This window comes from Pseudochaenichthys georgianus, unplaced genomic scaffold, assembly GCF_902827115.2.
Source record: "Pseudochaenichthys georgianus unplaced genomic scaffold, fPseGeo1.2 scaffold_1104_arrow_ctg1, whole genome shotgun sequence".
Classification (NCBI taxonomy): Eukaryota; Metazoa; Chordata; class Actinopteri; order Perciformes; family Channichthyidae; genus Pseudochaenichthys; species Pseudochaenichthys georgianus.
Window position 1 is genome coordinate 26308 of NW_027262059.1, and position 20473 is coordinate 46780.

Consider the following 20473-nt stretch of genomic DNA (forward strand, 5'->3'; position numbering starts at 1 on the left):
GTTACCCTGTAGACTGAAGGGACACCTGTAGACTGAAGGGACACCTGTAGACTGAAGGGACACGTTAACACCTGTAGACTGAAGGGACACCTGTAGACTGAAGGGACACATGTAGACTGAAGGGACACCTGTAGACTGAAGGGACACGTTAACACCTGTAGACGGAAGGGACACCTGTAGACTGAAGGGACACGTTAACACCTGTAGACTGAAGGGACACCTGTAGACTGAAGGGACACATTAACACCTGTCGACGGAAGGGACACCTGTAGACTGAAGGGACACATTAACACATGTAGACTGAAGGGACACCTGTCGACGGAAGGGACACCTGTAGACTGAAGGGACACCTGTAGACTGAAGGGACACCTGTAGACTGAAGGGACACATGTAGACTGAAGGGACACGTTAACACCTGTAGACTGAAGGGACACCTGTAGACTGAAGGGACACGTTAACACCTGTAGACTGAAGGGACACCTGTAGACTGAAGGGACACGTTAACACATGTAGACTGAAGGGACACCTGTAGACTGAAGGGACACCTGTAGACTGAAGGGACACATGTAGACTGAAGGGACACCTGTAGACAGAAGGGACACCTGTAGACTGAAGGGACACCTGTAGACTGAAGGGACACGTTAACACCTGTCGACCAAAGGGACACGTTAACACATGTAGACTGAAGGGACACCTGTAGACTGAAGGGACACATTAACACCTGTCGACCAAAGGGACACGTTAACACCTGTAGACTGAAGGGACACCTGTAGACTGAAGGGACACCTGTAGACTGAAGGGACACATTAACACCTGTCGACCAAAGGGACACGTTAACACCTGTAGACTGAAGGGACACATGTAGACTGAAGGGACACCTGTAGACTGAAGGGACACCTGTAGACTGAAGGGACACCTGTAGACTGAAGGGACACCTGTAGACTGAAGGGACACATGTAGACTGAAGGGACACCTGTAGACTGAAGGGACACATTAACACCTGTCGACCAAAGGGACACGTTAACACATGTAGACTGAAGGGACACCTGTAGACTGAAGGGACACCTGTAGACTGAAGGGACACGTTAACACCTGTAGACTGAAGGGACACCTGTAGACTGAAGGGACACCTGTAGACTGAAGGGACACATGTAGACTGAAGGGACACCTGTAGACAGAAGGGACACATGTAGACGGAAGGGACACCTGTAGACTGAAGGGACACCTGTAGACTGAAGGGACACGTTAACACCTGTAGACTGAAGGGACACCTGTAGACTGAAGGGACACCTGTAGACTGAAGGGACACATGTAGACTGAAGGGACACCTGTAGACAGAAGGGACACATGTAGACGGAAGGGACACCTGTAGACTGAAGGGACACCTGTAGACTGAAGGGACACGTTAACACCTGTAGACTGAAGGGACACCTGTAGACTGAAGGGACACATGTAGACTGAAGGGACACCTGTAGACTGAAGGGACACCTGTAGACTGAAGGGACACCTGTAGACTGAAGGGACACCTGTAAGGGACACCTGTAGACGGAAGGGACACCTGTAGACGGAAGGGACACCTGTAGACTGAAGGGACACATGTAGACTGAAGGGACACCTGTAGACTGAAGGGACACCTGTAGACTGAAGGGACACCTGTAGACTGAAGGGACACCTGTAGACTGACACATTAACACATTCAGTTATCAAACAGCGTGTTTCTAACCGAGTCCCTGAACGCCTCAGGGGGCACGCGCTGATCAGGCTGATGAGATTCACCTGGGCGCTCTCTGCTCCGAGAGAGGACCGTGGATTACCGAAGAGAGAACCTCTAGTACCGGAGAGGACCAGAGAGAGGGAACCGGACAGTACCACAGAGAGGACCGGAGAGGACCAGAGAGAGGGAACCGGACAGTACCAGAGAGAGGACCGGAGAGGACCAGAGAGAGGACCAGAGAGAGGGAACCGGACAGTACCAGAGAGAGGACCGGAGAGGACCAGAGAGAGGACCAGAGAGAGGGAAACTGACAGTACCAGAGAGAGGACCGGAGAGAGGAAACCGTACAGTACCGGAGAGGACCGGAGAGTAGTACCGGGGTTTATCTGAGTCCCGTCGAGTCCCTGGGATGCAGAAAGGTCTGAAGAAGTACTTCGTCAACATGGACGAGTACCTGTGCAGTCTGGGTCTGTACCGGAAGATGGTGGCGCGAGACGCGTCCAGCCTTTTCCGAGCCGTGTCCGAGCAGGTGAGGAGCGGGCGAAACCGGGATAAACGGGATAAAGCTAATTTAAAAAACATGATAAAGCTAACCACGCTAAGGCTAACCATGCTAAGGCTAATTAAAAAAACATGTTAAAGCTAACTATAATAAAGCTAGCTATGCTAAAACTAATCGGTCGAAAGCCTGCTATGCTAATGCAAAGCGGGCGAAAGCTAGCTATGCTAATGAAAACCGGGCGAAAGCATGCTATGCTAATGCATACCGGGCGAAAGCCTGCTATGCTAATGCATACCGGGCGAAAGCCTGCTATGCTAATGCATACCGGGCGAAATCCTGCTATGCTAATGCGTACCGGGCGAAACCCTACTATGCTAATCCGTACCGGGTGAAAGCTAGCTATGCTAATGCAGGCGGGCGAAAGCTAGCTATGCTAATGCGTACCGGGCGAATGCTAGCTATGCTAATGCATACCGGGCGAAAGCTAGCTATGCTAATGTATACCGGGCGAATGCTAGCTATGCTAATGAGTACCGGGCGAATGCTAGCTATGCTAATGCTTACCGGGCGAAAGCTAGCTATGCTAATGCAAGCCGGGCGAAAGCTAGCTATGCTCAAGCTAACCGGGCTTAAGCTAGCAGCTGTCTTGAATTCACTTTTTAAAAGATTAATTTTTTCTGTAAAACAAAAAATAATGAAAGATCTGAAATCTATATTCATGTCTCTTATTTTGAACCGAGGAGAGATCAGCGAATGAGCGCAGGTAGTATCTGACCCTTTTGGTTTGACATTGAAACTCATCATGTGGGATTGAAAATACAATTGGAGAAACAAAAGTGAACTTTATGATTTTATAAACATTAATTTGACTGATTATGTTAATTTAACTCTCTGAAGTTTAATGGATATGCAATTAACTAGATGGTTGTGTTTCAGGAGCACGAGGATTTCAAGCTACATGCTAACGTGTGTGTGTGTGTGTGGGTGTGTGTGTGTAGCTGTATTACTCTCAGAACTACCATCACAGGATCCGTCAGGAATGTGCCGACTACATGAGAACCAACAGATGCAACTTTGAACCAGTGAGTAACTGGGCAGAGAAACAAGATGCTAACGTGCCTAGCAGGCGGCTAACGTGCCTAGCAGGCAGCTAACGGGCCTAGCAGGCGGCTAACGTGCCTAGTAGGCAGCTAACGTGCCTAGCAGGCAGCTAACGGGCCTAGCAGGCGGCTAACGTGCTAACGTGCCTAGCAGGCAGCTAACGTGCCTAGCAGGCAGCTAACGGGCCTAGCAGGCGGCTAACGTGCCTAGCAGGCAGCTAACGGGCCTAGCAGGCGGCTAACGTGCCTAGCAGGCAGCTAACGTGCCTAGCAGGCAGCTAACGTGCTAAGCTAACTAACGCATGTGTTGTTTTCTCTTCCAGTTTGTTGAAGGTTCGTTTGAGAAATATCTGCAGCGTCTGGAGGACCCGAAGGTGAGCTGCTGTGACCTTTGACCCTGTGTGTGTGACAGCTGGTGTGTGTAGCTGATGGTGTGTGTAGCTGTGTGTGTAGCTGATGGTGTGACAGGTGTGTGTGTGTAGCTGATGGTGTGACAGGTGTGTGTGTAGCTGATGGTGTGTGACGGCAGGTGTGTAGCTGATGGTGTGACAGGTGTGTGTGTAGCTGATGCTGTGTGTAGCTGATGGTGTGTGACGGCAGGTGTGTAGCTGATGGTGTGTGTCGGCAGGTGTGTAGCTGATGGTGTGTGTCAGCAGGTGTGTGTGTCAGAAGGTGTGTGTGTCAGAAGGTGTGTAGGTGATGGTGTGTGACGGTAGGTGTGTGTAGCTGATGGTGTGTGACGGCAGGTGTGTGTAGCTGATGGTGTGTGACGGCAGGTGTGTGTAGCTGATGGTGTGTGTAGCTGATGGTGTGTGTCTCAGCAGGTGTGTGTAGCTGATGGTGTGTGTGTCAGCAGGTGTGTGTAGCTGATGGTGTGTGACGGCAGGTGTGTGTAGCTGATGGTGTGTGACGGCAGGTGTGTGTAGCTGGTGGTGTGTGACGGCAGGTGTGTGTAGCTGGTGGTGTGTGTCAGCAGGTGTGTGTAGCTGGTGGTGTGTGTCAGCAGGTGTGTGTAGCTGATGGTGTGTGTGTGTGTAGCTGATGGTGTGTGTAGCTGATGGTGTGTGACAGCAGGTGTGTGTAGCTTATGGTGTGTGACGGCAGGTGTGTAGCTGATGGTGTGTGTCAGCACGTGTGTGTGTGTAGCTGATGGTGTGTGACAGCAGGTGTGTGTAGCTGATGGTGTGTGTAGCTGATGGTGTGTGTAGCTGATGGTGTGTGTAGCTGATGGTGTGTGACAGCAGGTGTGTGTGTGTGTGTGTGTGTGTGTGTGTAGCTGATGGTGTGTGACGGCAGGTGTGTGTAGCTGATGGTGTGTGTAGCTTATGGTGTGTGACGGCAGGTGTGTGTAGCTGATGGTGTGTGTCAGAAGGTGTGTGTAGCTGATGGTGTGTGTCAGCACGTGTGTGTAGCTGATGGTGTGTGTCAGCAGGTGTGTGTAGCTGATGGTGTGTGTCAGCAGGTGTGTGTAGCTGATGGTGTGTGTCAGAAGGTGTGTGTAGCTGATGCTGTGTGTCAGCACGTGTGTGTAGCTGATGGTGTGTGTCAGAAGGTGTGTGTAGCTGATGGTGTGTGTCAGCACGTGTGTGTAGCTGATGGTGTGTGTCAGCAGGTGTGTGTAGCTGATGGTGTGTCAGCACGTGTGTGTAGCTGATGGTGTGTGTCAGCAGGTGTGTGTAGCTTATGGTGTGTGACGGCAGGTGTGTGTAGCTGATGGTGTGTGTCAGAAGGTGTGTGTAGCTGATGCTGTGTGTCAGCACGTGTGTGTAGCTGATGGTGTGTGTCAGCAGGTGTGTGACAGCAGGTGTGTGTAGCTGATAGTGTGTCAGCAGGTGTGTGTAGCTGATGGTGTGTGTCAGCAGGTGTGTGTGTGTGTAGCTGATGGTGTGTGTAGCAGGTGTGTGTGACAGCAGGTGTGTGTAGCTGATGGTGTGTGACAGCAGGTGTGTGTGTGTAGCTGATGGTGTGTGACAGCAGGTGTGTGTAGCTGATGGTGTGTGTGTAGCTGATGGTGTGTGACAGCAGGTGTGTGTAGCTGATGGTGTGTGACAGCAGGTGTGTGTAGCTGATGGTGTGTGTCAGCAGGTGTGTGTAGCTGATGGTGTGTGTCAGCAGGTGTGTGACAGCAGGTGTGTGTGTGTAGCTGATGGTGTGTGACAGCAGGTGTGTGTGTGTAGCTGATGGTGTGTGTCAGCAGGTGTGTGACAGCAGGTGTGTGTGTGTAGCTGATGGTGTGTGACAGCAGGTGTGTGTGTGTAGCTGATGGTGTGTGTCAGCAGGTGTGTGACGGCAGGTGTGTGTAGCTGATGGTGTGTGTCAGCAGGTGTGTGTGTAGCTGATGGTGTGTGACAGCAGGTGTGTGTGTGTAGCTGATGGTGTGTGTCAGCAGGTGTGTGTGTGTAGCTGATGGTGTGTGTCAGCAGGTGTGTGTGTAGCTGATGGTGTGTGACAGCAGGTGTGTGTGTGTAGCTGATGGTGTGTGACAGCAGGTGTGTGTGTGTAGCTGATGGTGTGTGTCAGCAGGTGTGTGACGGCAGGTGTGTGTTTTCAGGAGACGGTGGGTCAGGTGGAGATCAAGGCTCTGTCTCAGCTCTACAGGTGAGGAATTATCCAGTTCATCTGCTCCAACCTCCATCTGTTTGTGAATTAAAGTGTGTGTGTGTGTGTGTGTGTGTGTAGGCACTGTTTCCTGATCTATCGTTACCCAGGGAAAGCAGCCACGGTGATCTCAGAAGAAGAATTTGATGACAAGGTAAGAAGTGAAACCTGTGATCACTAAACTACCTACAGCCGGTCACATGACTGTGAACTCTGCCATTTGATTGGTGAGACTGATGTCAGCTGTGTTTCCTAGGTGACGCTGTGCTGCTCCATCAATGGTCACTATGACATTGTTTACCCGAGGAGTTACCCCGCCTCCGCAGCCCTCTGTCAGTGTGAGTACTGCGCTCTGATTGGGTGGGGCAGTGTGAGTACTGCGCTCTGATTGGTGGAGCAGTGCGAGTACTGCGCTCTGATTGGTGGAGCAGTGTGAGTACTGCGCTCTGATTGGTGGAGCAGTGGGAGTACTGCGCTCTGATTGGTGGAGCAGTGCGAGTACTGCGCTCTGATTGGGTGGGGCAGTGCGAGTACTGCGCTCTGATTGGTGGAGCAGTGCCAGTACTGCGCTCTGATTGGTGGAGCAGTGCCAGTACTGCGCTCTGATTGGTGGAGCAGTGCGAGTACTGCGCTCTGATTGGTGGAGCAGTGCGAGTACTGCGCTCTGATTGGGTGGGGCAGTGCGAGTACTGCGCTCTGATTGGTGGAGCAGTGCCAGTACTGCGCTCTGATTGGTGGAGCAGTGCGAGTACTGCGCTCTGATTGGTGGAGCAGTGCGAGTACTGCGCTCTGATTGGTGGAGCAGTGCGAGTACTGCGCTCTGATTGGTGGAGCAGTGAGAGTACTGCGCTCTGATTGGTGGAGCAGTGCGAGTACTGCTCTCTGATTGGTGGAGCAGTGCGAGTACTGCTCTCTGATTGGTGGAGCAGTGCGAGTACTGCTCTCTGATTGGTGGCGCAGTGCGAGTACTGCGCTCTGATTGGTGGAGCAAGTCTAAGGTGTGTGTGTGTGTGTGTGTGTGTGTGTGTGTGTGTGTGTGTGTGTCTCTGCTGTGTGTCTACAAATGCTAATTCCAGGCCCTGGAAAAGTCATGGAAATGTAACTAAAGTTGCATCAAATATAATTTATAAATAATAATAATGCACTACATTTTTTACTGGAGCGCTTTTACGGGCGCTCAAAGCGCTCTGCATGCAAGAGTCCTTACTGTGGACATTACCCACAGGCGGGCTAAGTGCCCAAGGACACAGCGGCCTGATATTAGGAATACTATAATGATAATAAATACTGTATAGTAATTAGGGGTGTTGAAAATAATCGTTTCTCCGATGCATTGCGATGCGGACGATGCGGTCTCGATGCAGTGACGGAAGATAATCGGTTATAGAGTAGTAACGTCGCTTCCTGATTTTCCGGCCGCGGCTTTACTATAACGTTTTTTTCTGTCACTTTAATATCAAACCGGTCGGTGACGCAGAGATCAGAGAGCAGACGTGACGGCGGCACCGAACACGGAGCTGCTTTATCCACCAACACCAGAACACCAGTCCAGAACCAGCAGCAGCAGTCCAGCAGCAGCAGCAGCAGGACCCGCTCCGAATCACTCCGTGTCGCTGCGGCTCAGAGACACGCAGGGAGGGATTTATGTTTTTCAAAAATAATGGCGTTCCATCACGTCAGGTTTCTGGTGGATTTAATGAAGTCTTGGATGCAGAGTGTGAACGTCCTCTAGCAATCTGCAGACGATACATACGTTTGTGAAGGCAGGAGGAAAAAAGCTTCCGCGATCACCGTCTCCTCTCCGTTCCTCCAAGCCCCGCCCCGTTCCTCCAAGCCCCGCCCCGTTCCTCCAAGCCCCGCCCTGTTCCCCCAAGCCCCGCCCCGTTCCTCCAAGCCCCGCCAGTGACAGGCTGATAGTGACCCGATAGAAACTTTATTATTCACTTAATCACTGAGATATAATGAAGCTAACTTAGTCTCATGCATTCATGGGATTCATGCCACAGTGAGACAGAGAAAGTGAGTGCGCCCACATGCAGTATTTCAGTTTGTATATGCTGTTGTGAATCCTCCTGCTGTCTGCTGTGTGTTCATGGTGGGGCTGAGCCATCTCTTGGTATGGGTGTAGCCTACCCCCAGCCATACCCTGGCGCTGCCATTCTGCACATACGTTAAATATTTTAACGCAATTAATTAAAAAAAATAATTACCGCCGTTAACGTGATAATTTTGACAGCACTAATATATTTTAGATGTCTCCAGTACCGATAAATAGACCGCAAACGTCGGAGCTTAGCGGTCTTTAATAATTCAGCCCCGGGGCCCGGTTGGTACCGGGGCCCGGTTGGTACCGGGGCCCGGTACCCAGCCCTTGTAAAATGGCATTTAGCTGACGGTGTTTTGCCGGAGAGAGGTCTGAGTTGCTTCAGCCTGAAGCTCGTAAGCCTTTGATTGTTTCAGATGCAGACCTTATTCTCCTGTTCGTGTTCAAACACACCAGTTCAGTGGGACCGCCGAGTCGTTTCTCTGGGCCTGGAGAAGTCATTGAAAATCATGTGTGTGTGTGTGTGTGTGTGTGTGTGTGTGTGTGTGTGTGTGTGTGTAGCTCTGTTCTACGAGGTGCTATACACGCAGGTGTTCAGCTTCGAGGAGGCGGAGCTCTGTCAGGCGATGGAGGCCTTCAGGGTCGGAGGTCGTCGCTATAGAAACAGCCCTTCGGTGTGCAGCGACGCTGACTTCGGCTACGACACACCTGAGGACCGCAGGTACACACACACACACACACACACACACACACACACACACAATGCCGTGTACTGACCCCTTCCTGTTCAGAGCAGGTCACCTCACCTGTACCATGACCTCATGCTGGGCTCAGGTGCGTTTTTGTTGTCCTCAGGGAGGAGTCTGACCCAGGTGGAGCTGTGGAGGAGAAGCGCGCCGTGCCCGAGGACACAAAGGTACTCACACACACACACACTATATATCATGATGTTATGTTGCATTACATTTTATTATATCACAATGATCTGAGTGCTTGTGATTGGTCAGCCTCCTGCAGAAGCCCCGCCCCCCTCCAGGCTGTCTCTTCCTTATAAGGTGATGAAGTCTCTGGATGGAGAGGTATACAGGAACCTGGAGTTCGATGTGTGGCAGGACAACTGCAAAGGTAACGCCTTTTTATTTTTTATTTATTTATTTATCCAGGAATGTCCCATTGAGATACAAGATCTCTTCTTCCAGGGAGTCCTGACCAACACGGCACACAACAAGTTTCAACATAAAACAAAGGCATTAAACAAAAAAAACATACAATTCAAATATAAATCCAGAAGGCCATTTGTGCAGTGGCAAGAAGCATACTCACATCAGCAATAGCATCAGGTAAACAGGTACATGTTTCATGAAGGGCTAATCGTAGCATACCTTTAAAAGCATGTACAGCAGGAAGTGCCTCTAGACAAAGTTTTACTTGCAGCGTATTCCATAAAAAGGGAGCATAGTGGGAGAATGCAGCTTTACCAAGCTCTGACTGCATCAAAGGAACATTTAAAAGCATCCCATTGGCTGCTCGTCTAGTATTAAAAAAAGCCAGTATAAAATGACAGAAGTCTGGAGATATATAAGGGCAGCTCACCTAGCAATGACTTAAGGATAAAAATCAACATGTGTGAGTATCTTCTTTGGTGCAGAGAGGACCGTCCTAAGGACTGATACAGAGTGCAGTGGTGGGTGCGAGAGCCTGCACCCGTTACAAAGCGTAGAGCAGTATGGTACGCAGAGTCCAGCTTTAAAGCAGGGAGGAAGAAGCATGCGTATAGATCACATCGCCATAGTCTAATACAGACAGAAAGGAACTCTGCACAATTCTCTTCCTGGCTTCAGGCGGGAAACATTTCCTTAAACGGAAGAAAAAGCCCAGTTTAGGTCTAAGTTTTCTCAGTAGTTCCCAATATGAACATCAAAGGCCATCTTTTCATCAATCCATATGCCCAGATATTTGTAGGATGCTACTTTGTCAAGGCATGTCCCTTCCAGTGTCAGAATTGGAGGGACAGCTGTATTATCTCGAGAGCGAGAGAAGGTCATGGACTTGGTCTTTTTTGCATTAAGGACCAGTCTTAGCCTTAGCAAGGAGGCCTTTCAGAGCCGTCCTCGAGACCTGGAGGGGTCCGTAAGGGAAGGGGTCTCTCGTCTCACTTGTCCTTTGTCCCCAGAGATGCAGAAGACGGAGTACATGGTGTTCGCAGGGAGGCAGTACTTCCTGGGAGACAAGTGTCAGGTAAAACCGATCCACGACAGCTGGTGAGCGCTCAGATTACCGACTGTCGGAGCAGCGCCTGAACGCAGCGCCGTGTGGGTTTCAGGTGCGTCTGGAGCCCAAGGGGAAGTTCTACAACGCCTTCATCCAGGAGGTGGGGACGAACGCGTCGGCGGTCACCGTGTTCATCGAGGAGCTGGGAGACAAGTAAGCACCTTTATGCACCTCACGTAGCCCCGCCCCCTTTCACACCTGCCACAAGGGGGCGGTCCACAGAGCGGACATTTAGAAGAGACCAGTTTACCTGAGACCACCTGACCCGAGACCAGCTGACCCGAGACCACCTGACCCGAGACCAGCTGACCCGAGACCAGCTGACCCGAGACCAGCTGACCCGAGACCAGCTGACCCGAGACCACCTGACCCGAGACCACCTGACCCGAGACCACCTGACCCGAGACCAGCTGACCCGAGACCAGCTGACCCGAGACCAGCTGACCCGAGACCACCTGACCCGAGACCACCTGACCCGAGACCACCTGAGACGAGACCACCTGACCCGAGACCACCTGACCCGAGACCAGCTGACCCGAGACCAGCTGACCCGAGACCACCTGAGACGAGACCAGCTGACCCGAGACCACCAGAGACGAGACCAGCTGACCCGAGACCAGCTGACCCGAGACCAGCTGACCCGAGACCAGCTGACCCGAGACCACCTGACCCGAGACCAGCTGACCCGAGACCAGCTGACCCGAGACCAGCTGACCCGAGACCAGCTGACCCGAGACCAGCTGACCCGAGACCAGCTGACCCGAGACCACCTGACCCGAGACCACCTGACCCGAGACCACCTGACCCGAGACCACCTGACCCGAGACCACCTGACCCGAGACCAGCTGACCCGAGACCACCTGAGACGAGACCAGCTGACCCGCGACCACCTGAGACGAGACCAGCTGACACGAGACCACCTGACCCGAGACCACCTGACCCGAGACCACCTGAGACGAGACCAGCTGACCCGAGACCACCTGAGACGAGACCACCTGACCCGAGACCACCTGACCCGAGACCACCTGACCCGAGACCACCTGAGACGAGACCACCTGACCTGAGACCAGCTGACCTGAGACCACCTGATCCCCCACAGACACCTGGTCCAGCTGACCGACCTGAAGCCAGTGAATCCGGTTCCTGCCTGGAACATGGCAGCGCCGCCCAGGAAGGGAGACATGGGTAAGATTCACTTCCTGTCTTCACCTGTCCTCCTGCTCCTCACCTGTTTCCTCACCTGTCCTCCTGCTCCTCACCTGTCTCCTCACCTGTCCTCCTGCTCCTCACCTGTCCTCCCCCTATAGACCCGGACCGGCGCCACCCACCCCGCCACCGGTACTTCAGGAAGTCCCGCGGCGGGATGAAGGGGGCGGAGCTTCTGATTCCCCCCCTCTCATACGGAGGCCCCGCCCCCTCCAGCCTGCCCCCCCGCTTCCAGCCCACAGGTCACCCCCGCCCCCCCCCCCTCACAGCAGGGGCCATGACCTACGACCCCTACGCCCCCCCCCCACCATCACCACCCCCCCACCACCAGACCGCCTCGCTACGGAGCCTCCAGGTGAGACATTACCTGAGACTGAGAACCAATCACAGCAGAGCACCTTCTAAGAGTGAGTGTGTGTGTGTGTGTGTGTGTGTGTGTGTGTGTGTGTGTGTGTGTGTGTGTGTGTTCTGGTCAGAAGCTCCACCCGTTTCCTGAACCGTCACCTGATTGGTCCACACCTGACCTATTACCACCACCCGGGCCGACGCTATTACCAGGACTACGAGAACTACGCCTTCAGGTCCCGGTAAAAAAACACCACGTGTCTGTGTCTCCACTTTAAAGAGTCCTCTCCTGCTGATGTTCAGGTGTATATCAGTATGTAGTGTCTCTACTTTAAAGAGTCCTCTCCTCTGATGTTCAGGTGTATATCAGTATGTAGCGTCTCTACTTTAAAGAGTCCTCTCCTGCTGATGTTCAGGTGTATATCAGTATGTAGTGTCTCTACTTTAAAGAGTCCTCTCCTGCTGATGTTCAGGTGTATATCAGTATGTAGTGTCTCTACTTTAAAGAGTCCTCTCCTGCTGATGTTCAGGTGTATATCAGTATGTAGTGTCTCTACTTTAAAGAGTCCTCTCCTGCTGATGTTCAGGTGTATATCAGTATGTAGCGTCTCTACTTTAAAGAGTCCTCTCCTGCTGATGTTCAGGTGTATATCAGTATGTAGTGTCTCTACTTTAAAGAGTCCTCTCCTGCTGATGTTCAGGTGTATATCAGTATGTAGCGTCTCTACTTTAAAGAGTCCTCTCCTGCTGATGTTCAGGTGTATATCAGTATGTAGTGTCTCTACTTTAAAGAGTCCTCTCCTGCTGATGTTCAGGTGTATATCAGTATGTAGTGTCTCTACTTTAAAGAGTCCTCTCCTGCTGATGTTCAGGTGTATATCAGTATGTAGTGTCTCTACTTTAAAGAGTCCTCTCCTGCTGATGTTCAGGTGTATATCAGTATGTAGTGTCTCTACTTTAAAGAGTCCTCTCCTGCTGATGTTCAGGTGTATATCAGTATGTAGTGTCTCCACTTTAAAGAGTCCTCTCCTGCTGATGTTCAGGTGTATATCAGTATGTAGTGTCTCTACTTTAAAGAGTCCTCTCCTGCTGATGTTCAGGTGTATATCAGTATGTAGTGTCTCTACTTTAAAGAGTCCTCTCCTGCTGATGTTCAGGTGTATATCAGTATGTAGTGTCTCTACTTTAAAGAGTCCTCTCCTGCTGATGTTCAGGTGTATATCAGTATGTAGTGTCTCTACTTTAAAGAGTCCTCTCCTGCTGATGTTCAGGTGTATATCAGTATGTAGTGTCTCTACTTTAAAGAGTCCTCTCCTGCTGATGTTCAGGTGTATATCAGTATGTAGTGTCTCTACTTTAAAGAGTCCTCTCCTCTGATGTTCAGGTGTATATCAGTATGTAGTGTCTCTACTTTAAAGAGTCCTCTCCTCTGATGTTCAGGTGTATATCAGTATGTAGTGTCTCTACTTTAAAGAGTCCTCTCCTCTGATGTTCAGGTGTATATCAGTATGTAGTGTCTCTACTTTAAAGAGTCCTCTCCTGCTGATGTTCAGGTGTATATAAGTATGTAGTGTCTCTACTTTAAAGAGTCCTCTCCTCTGATGTTCAGGTGTATATCAATATGTAGTGTCTCTACTTTAAAGAGTCCTCTCCTGCTGATGTTCAGGTGTATATAAGTATGTAGTGTCTCTACTTTAAAGAGTCCTCTCCTCTGATGTTCAGGTGTATATCAATATGTAGTGTCTCTACTTTAAAGAGTCCTCTCCTGCTGATGTTCAGGTGTATATAAGTATGTAGTGTCTCTACTTTAAAGAGTCCTCTCCTCTGATGTTCAGGTGTATATCAATATGTAGTGTCTCTACTTTAAAGAGTCCTCTCCTGCTGATGTTCAGGTGTATATAAGTATGTAGTGTCTCTACTTTAAAGAGTCCTCTCCTCTGATGTTCAGGTGTATATCAATATGTAGTGTCTCTACTTTAAAGAGTCCTCTCCTGCTGATGTTCAGGTGTATATAAGTATGTAGTGTCTCTACTTTAAAGAGTCCTCTCCTCTGATGTTCAGGTGTATATCAGTTTGTAGTGTCTCCACTTTAAAGAGTCCTCTCTGTGTGCAGGCGCAGCAGACGGCAGTTGGCAGCCGCTCTGAATAAAGAGTGCCAGTTCGGTTTCTCCGCTGAGGGGGAGGAGCCATCCGATCTGGACGCAGCGATGTTCTACCAGCTGGAGGACGGGGGGGAGGGCGTGTTCCCCCCCCTGCAGGTGATCAATCACGATGTGTGAAGTATATGGATGATAATGACCTGGCTGCTATCACGTTGTGCACACGCTACTCTTATTTTTATGTTTTCCGATACAAAATTCCATTCAGGAAAGGAGATGCATGTTACTTTGTCGTCAGCCACCCGTCTCTTTGTGTTTCAAATGTAACGAAGAAAAGCATAACAGATCTACTCCCTGAACACATGTAACAGCCCTGCCTGGGCTCGAGGCCTGCGGGCCCCGGTGCAGTCTCACCACCTGTGTTCCTCCCGTGTGTTCCCGTCTTGAGGGGGAGGTGATGAAAATTGCAAACAAAATATAAAGTACCTGTTCATTTGAAATCTAGATCCGCTCACCGACGTTTTCCTCTGAGGGGAGGGGCGGGCTCCGTAGTTTCTCTCTGATGCCCTGCTCTCGCGCGTCCTCTGCACCCTGTGGTTCAGACCCTCCGCCCGCCTTCCAGGCATAGCGGGCCGTTGCTCAGCCAGGTCACTGACGGCAGACCTCTTTTATCCTCATGGTGTACTCGCAGCTTGGCGGGGAGTCTGGACGCGGATCTTGTTCTGCTTTAACACCCGTTTAGCTTCGAAGGATTCCTTTGGCTTCTGCAGGAGCCTAGTCTAGATCAAAGTATATCATTCTTCCATTTAAAAACACCCGTTTCTTTCCCCTGCGCTAAATCACTCTTCTGCTGTAACGATGTAACACATTAGCCGCGTTCACACCAAGTACTTTGCAGCACTTGGTGCCCAGCAGCACTTGGTGCCCAGCAGCACTTGGTGACTAGCAGCACTTGGTGCCCAGCAGCACTTGGTGCCCAGCAGCACTTGGTGCCCAGCAGCACTTGGTGCCCAGCAGCACTTGGTGCCCAGCAGCACTTGGTGACTAGCAGCACTTGGTGCCCAGCAGCACTTGGTGACTAGCAGCACTTGGTGCCCAGCAGCACTTGGTGACTAGCAGCACTTGGTGACTAGCAGCACTTGGTGACTAGCAGCACTTGGTGCCCAGCAGCACTTGGTGACTAGCAGCACTTGGTGCCCAGCAGCACTTGGTGACTAGCAGCACTTGGTGACTAGCAGCACTTGGTGCCCAGCAGCACTTGGTGCCCAGCAGCACTTGGTGACTAGCAGCACTTGGTGACTAGCAGCACTTGGTGACCAGCAGCGCTTCCGAGTAAATCGGTCCTGAGCAAGTCCCAAGTCTGGACCTACAAGTCCTGAGCAAGTCCCAGGTCTGGACCTACAAGTCCTGAGCAAGGCCCAGGTCTGGACCTCCGGACCTACAAGTCCTGAGCAAGGCCCAGGTCTGGACCTACAAGTCCTGAGCAAGGCCCAGGTCTGGACCTACAAGTCCTGAGCAAGTCCCAGGTCTGGACCTACAAGTCCTGAGCAAGTCCCAGGTCTGGACCTACAAGTCCTGAGCAAGTCCCAGGTCTGGACCTACAAGTCCTGAGCAAGGCCCAGGTCTGGACCTACAAGTCCTGAGCAAGTCCCAGGTCTGGACCTACAAGTCCTGAGCAAGGCCCAGGTCTGGACCTACAAGTCCTGAGCAAGGCCCTGTGGTGAGTCATTCTGATGAAAAGGCCCAGTTTCCGCAGGTTTGCGCGCATGGCGCTATAATCACCCAATCACATTTAGAAAAAACTAAACGTAATATCTCACTACAAAAACATTTAATTTTAAAAAGTCAAGTACTTTCAAGTCATGTCTCAAGCTTAAATCAAGTCATGAATACCAGGTCAAAGTCAAGTCTTTTATCAATGTTAGTCAAGCAAGTCTCAAGTCAAAAAATATGCGAGTCATGTGACTCGAGTCCCCACCTCTGCTAAGTACTCTTTTGGTGTGAACGCGACATAAGGGGTACTAAACGGGAAAAGTACTCTGGTGTGAACTAACACGTCTGTATTATAATGTGACCCCCCCTCAGGGCCCCCCTCTGGCCCCGCCCCCCTCGCTGGGAGCCCCGCCCCCTCCTGGCTCCTCCTACAGAGTCCAGAGAGGCTCAGGGCCTCCAGCCCCCCCACCTGGAAACACACCTGTCTGCTCATCAGAGGAGGATACTGAGGACACCAGTACTGTGGAGGACCAGGGTACACACACACACACACACACACACACACACACACACACACACACAGTTATTCAATCTAACTTTATTCATACAGCCCAAAATCACAAAGAGCATACTCTCTAAAACTGTTACTATCCAAACTAACCCTGAGAATGTTTGTGTTCCTGTCAGCGGAGTACACGGAGGAGTACATCTACATCAGTCAGGGTGAGTGTGTGTTAGATCTGTGTGTGTGTGTTAGATCAGAGAGTGTGTTAGATCAGAGTGTGTGTGTGTGTGTGTGTGTGTGTGTTAGATCAGAGAGTGTTAGATCAGAGTGTGTGTGTGTGTGTGTGTGTTAGATCAGAGAGTGTGTTAGATCAGAGTGTGTGTGTGTGTGTGTGTGTGTGTGTTAGATCAGTGTGTGTTAGATCAGTGTGTGTGTGTTAGATCAGAGTGTGTGTGTGTGTTAGATCAGAGTGTGTTAGATCAGAGTGTGTGTGTGTGTGTGTGTGTGTTAGATCAGAGAGTGTGTTAGATCAGAGTGTGTGTGTGTGTGTGTGTTAGATCAGTGTGTGTGTGTTAGATCAGAGTGTGTGTGTGTGTGTTAGATCAGAGTGTGTTAGATCAGAGTGTGTGTGTGTGTGTGTGTGTGTTAGATCAGAGAGTGTGTTAGATCAGAGTGTGTGTGTGTTAGATCAGTGTGTGTTAGATCAGTGTGTGTGTGTTAGATCAGAGTGTGTGTGTGTGTGTGTGTGTGTGTGTGTGTGTGTGTTAGATCAGTGTGTGTTAGATCATTGTGTGTGTTAGATCAGAGTGTGTGTGTGTGTGTGTTAGATCAGAGTGTGTGTGTTAGATCTGTGTGTGTGTTAGATCAGAGTGTTTGAGATCAGAGATCTGTGTGTTGCAGATCCGAGCTACCCCCCCTCAGGTGTGTACTCTGCTGGAGAGCCCTCCAACACCCAGGTAACCTCACCTCAGTCACACCTGTGCAGTCACCTGTAATATCAGACCAATCAAAACACACCTGTAATATCAGACCAATCAAAACACACCTGTAATATCAGACCAATCAAAACACACCTGTGCAGTCACCTGTAATATCAGACCAATCAAAACACACCTGTGCAGTCACCTGTAATATCAGACTAATCAAAACACACCTGTGCAGTCAGCTATAATATCAGACCAATCAAAACACACCTGTAATATCAGACCAATCAAAACACACCTGTAATATCAGACCAATCAAAACACACCTGTAATATCAGACCAATCAAAACACACCTGTAATATCAGACCAATCAAAACACACCTGTAATATCAGACCAATCAAAACACACCTGTAATATCAGACCAATCAAAACACACCTGTAATATCAGACCAATCAAAACACACCTGTAATATCAGACCAATCAAAACACACCTGTAATATCAGACCAATCAAAACACACCTGTAATATCAGACCAATCAAAACACACCTGTAATATCAGACCAATCAAAACACACCTGTGCAGTGTGCGAAAAAGTACACGTCCCACCGTCCGGGACGTGTTATTTACAATATCGGACAAGTAGATCCTTCAATTGACTTGTCCGGCGGACAAGTGACGTTTTTCGGCCTGATCTATTGACAAATTATTGATACATTCAGTTTACAAAAGGCAGAACTCATTCGCAAATTGTACGTGCCCGCCATTGTTCGTTTAGAAATGTTAGTTTCGGTTCTGCTTGTCGATTCCTAAGGAAATGCATCTCGCCGCTTTCTGTACAGTTAGACGGGGGCGGGGTGGGAACAAATAACAATTGTCCGGTACCGGGATTAATAAGAGTTGTGAGGACAGGAGGCCGAGCCCCGCGGACCGCAGCTCTCTCTCTCTATGCTCCGTATCAGCTGATCGCTGCGCGGTGCAGCTCAGCGTCTTTCTCTCTCTTTCTACACACACTCTTTCTGCCCGTTTAACAGCCTAATCTTTGTCAAACTTTCTTATGTTCTTTCTCTAACACATAATGAAGGTTATTAAGCATTTTAACTCCTATGTTGTTAATATTGCCCGCCATTTCCTTTATGAAGTAGCCTCCCTGTCTGTGTCCTCGCCCTGTCCTCACATTCCCGGACCCCCAGACTCGGAGGAGCACAGGGATGTCAGTATTGTTTATGAAGCAGGGTATAGAAAGTACATTATTGAAATGAAAATACTATTTATTTACTTTTACAAACAGTGAGCAGCTGCAGCATGTGTATTGCAGGCAGGGCCGCCCCTGGCCAACTTGGGGCCCCAAGTGACATTGTGAGATGAGGCCCCCCCCCCCCAACCGACAGGAGTTAACTTTTTTTTTTTCTTCGAAACAAAGTAGGCTAATATAATAATATAAATATAATTCCTGTTTATTATTATTATCAACACTTTTTTATGCAGTGAGGTAAATGGTTGTGCATGTATGTCGTTCAGTATGCGTTTACAGGTGAATACGTCTGCATTTCCTGCCAAATACTATTCTCAAAAAGATTAAAATATAATTAATGCAAATAAACAACTTCTATTAATAATAGCGGCCCTGATTGCAGGACATGTGTAAGCGTGCAAGCGTCTTTGAGTTGTAGAAAAGCGCTAGGCCTCTAGGCTATACATCTAATGTGTCATTATTATTATTATTATTATATGTCCTATGTGTTGGACATGTGTGGTTGGACTCTGTCTCACAGGCAGGTTGCAGTGTAACATCAGAGGAGAATGGGCCAATTGTACATTCTCAAACTGCACCACTTAGAACTAACTAAACAATGCAGAGATTATTTTTATATAATTGTATTCAATAACCGAAAGAAATTAAACAGTATGAAGTGATTTGTAAATAGGAATACAGATTTTACTTAATGTTTTCATAAATATATTTTTCTCCCAGTTTGTCATGGGACTTATTTACCCTCTCAAAGAACCGGAATCGAGAACCAAAAATAACCAGAATCGAAAAGCAGAACCGGAATCGTTAAAATCCAAACGATACCCAACCCTATGTGTGATGCATTAAAAGCTTACCGCTCACTTACGTTAGCGGTGTCGTAAAAACCGTGGGAAAATGTAAAATACGATGGCGAAGAAGAAGATTCCAGTGGCCCCACATTTTTGTCCATTCTGGACAAGTGAAAAATGTATTCGGACAAGTAAATTGCCAAACTCACTTGTCCATGGACAAGTACTCTGTAAAAACTTTTTCTCACACTGCCTGTAATATCAGACCAATCAAAACACACCTGTGCAGTCACCTGTAATATCAGACCAATCAAAACACACCTGTGCAGTCACCTGTAATATCAGACCAATCAAAACACACCTGTGCAGTCACCTGTAATATCAGACCAATCAAAACACACCTGTGCAGTCACCTGTAATATCAGACCAATCAAAACACACCTGTAATATCAGACCAATCAAAACACACCTGTAATATCAGACCAATCAAAACACACCTGTAATATCAGACCAATCAAAACACACCTGTAATATCAGACCAATCAAAACACACCTGTAATATCAGATCAATCAAAACACACCTGTAATATCAGACCAATCAAAACACACCTGTAATATCAGATCAATCAAAACACACCTGTAATATCAGACCAATCAAAACACACCTGTAATATTAGACCAATCAAAACACACCTGTAATATCAGACCAATCAAAACACACCTGTAATATCAGACCAATCAAAACACACCTGTGCAGTCACCTGTAATATCAGACCAATCAAAACACACCTGTGCAGTCACCTGTAATATCAGACCAATCAAAACACACCTGTAATATCAGACCAATCAAAACACACCTGTAATATCAGACCAATCAAAACACAGAATCAGTGAGTGCTCAGAATAAACTAATACTCTTATTGTGAAGGAGCAGGAAGGAGGAGCAGCTGACTCTCCAGGGAGACAGGAGAGCAACTACAGCTACACACAGGAGGTACACACACACACACACACACACACACACACACACACACAAGGTACCAGGGTGTCCGCGGGGTCTTAAAAAGTATTAAAAGTTGCTAAATCAATTTAGCAAAAATTAAGGCTATGAAAAAGTATTAAACGGCATTTTCCAAGGTATTAAGAAGGTCCACAGCAACGACAGCATGACACCCTTTAATTTACTGAAACGACATGTCGGGAAACCCCCTCAAGGCGGCCCCATGCCAAGCGGGGGGGGTTACCTGAGAGATATACAGCAGGAGAACACGCCGTCCACCGCAGAGAATAAACAGAGGGGCAATCATGACAACCACGCTCCGGGGTCTTCTTCGCTGCTTTTGGTGTATTTTGTGGCGGCAGCAGCGCCACTTACAGGCCTGGCATATGCACTACAGCGTTTCCAGCAT

General features: G+C 49.2%; 1 pseudogene; it reads left to right on the plus strand.

Annotated features, from left to right (window-relative positions):
• Positions 1–1792: 1792 nt before the first annotated feature.
• LOC117440655 (UDP-N-acetylglucosamine transferase subunit ALG13-like) lies at positions 1793–20058 on the plus strand (annotated as a pseudogene).
• Positions 20059–20473: the final 415 nt, after the last annotated feature.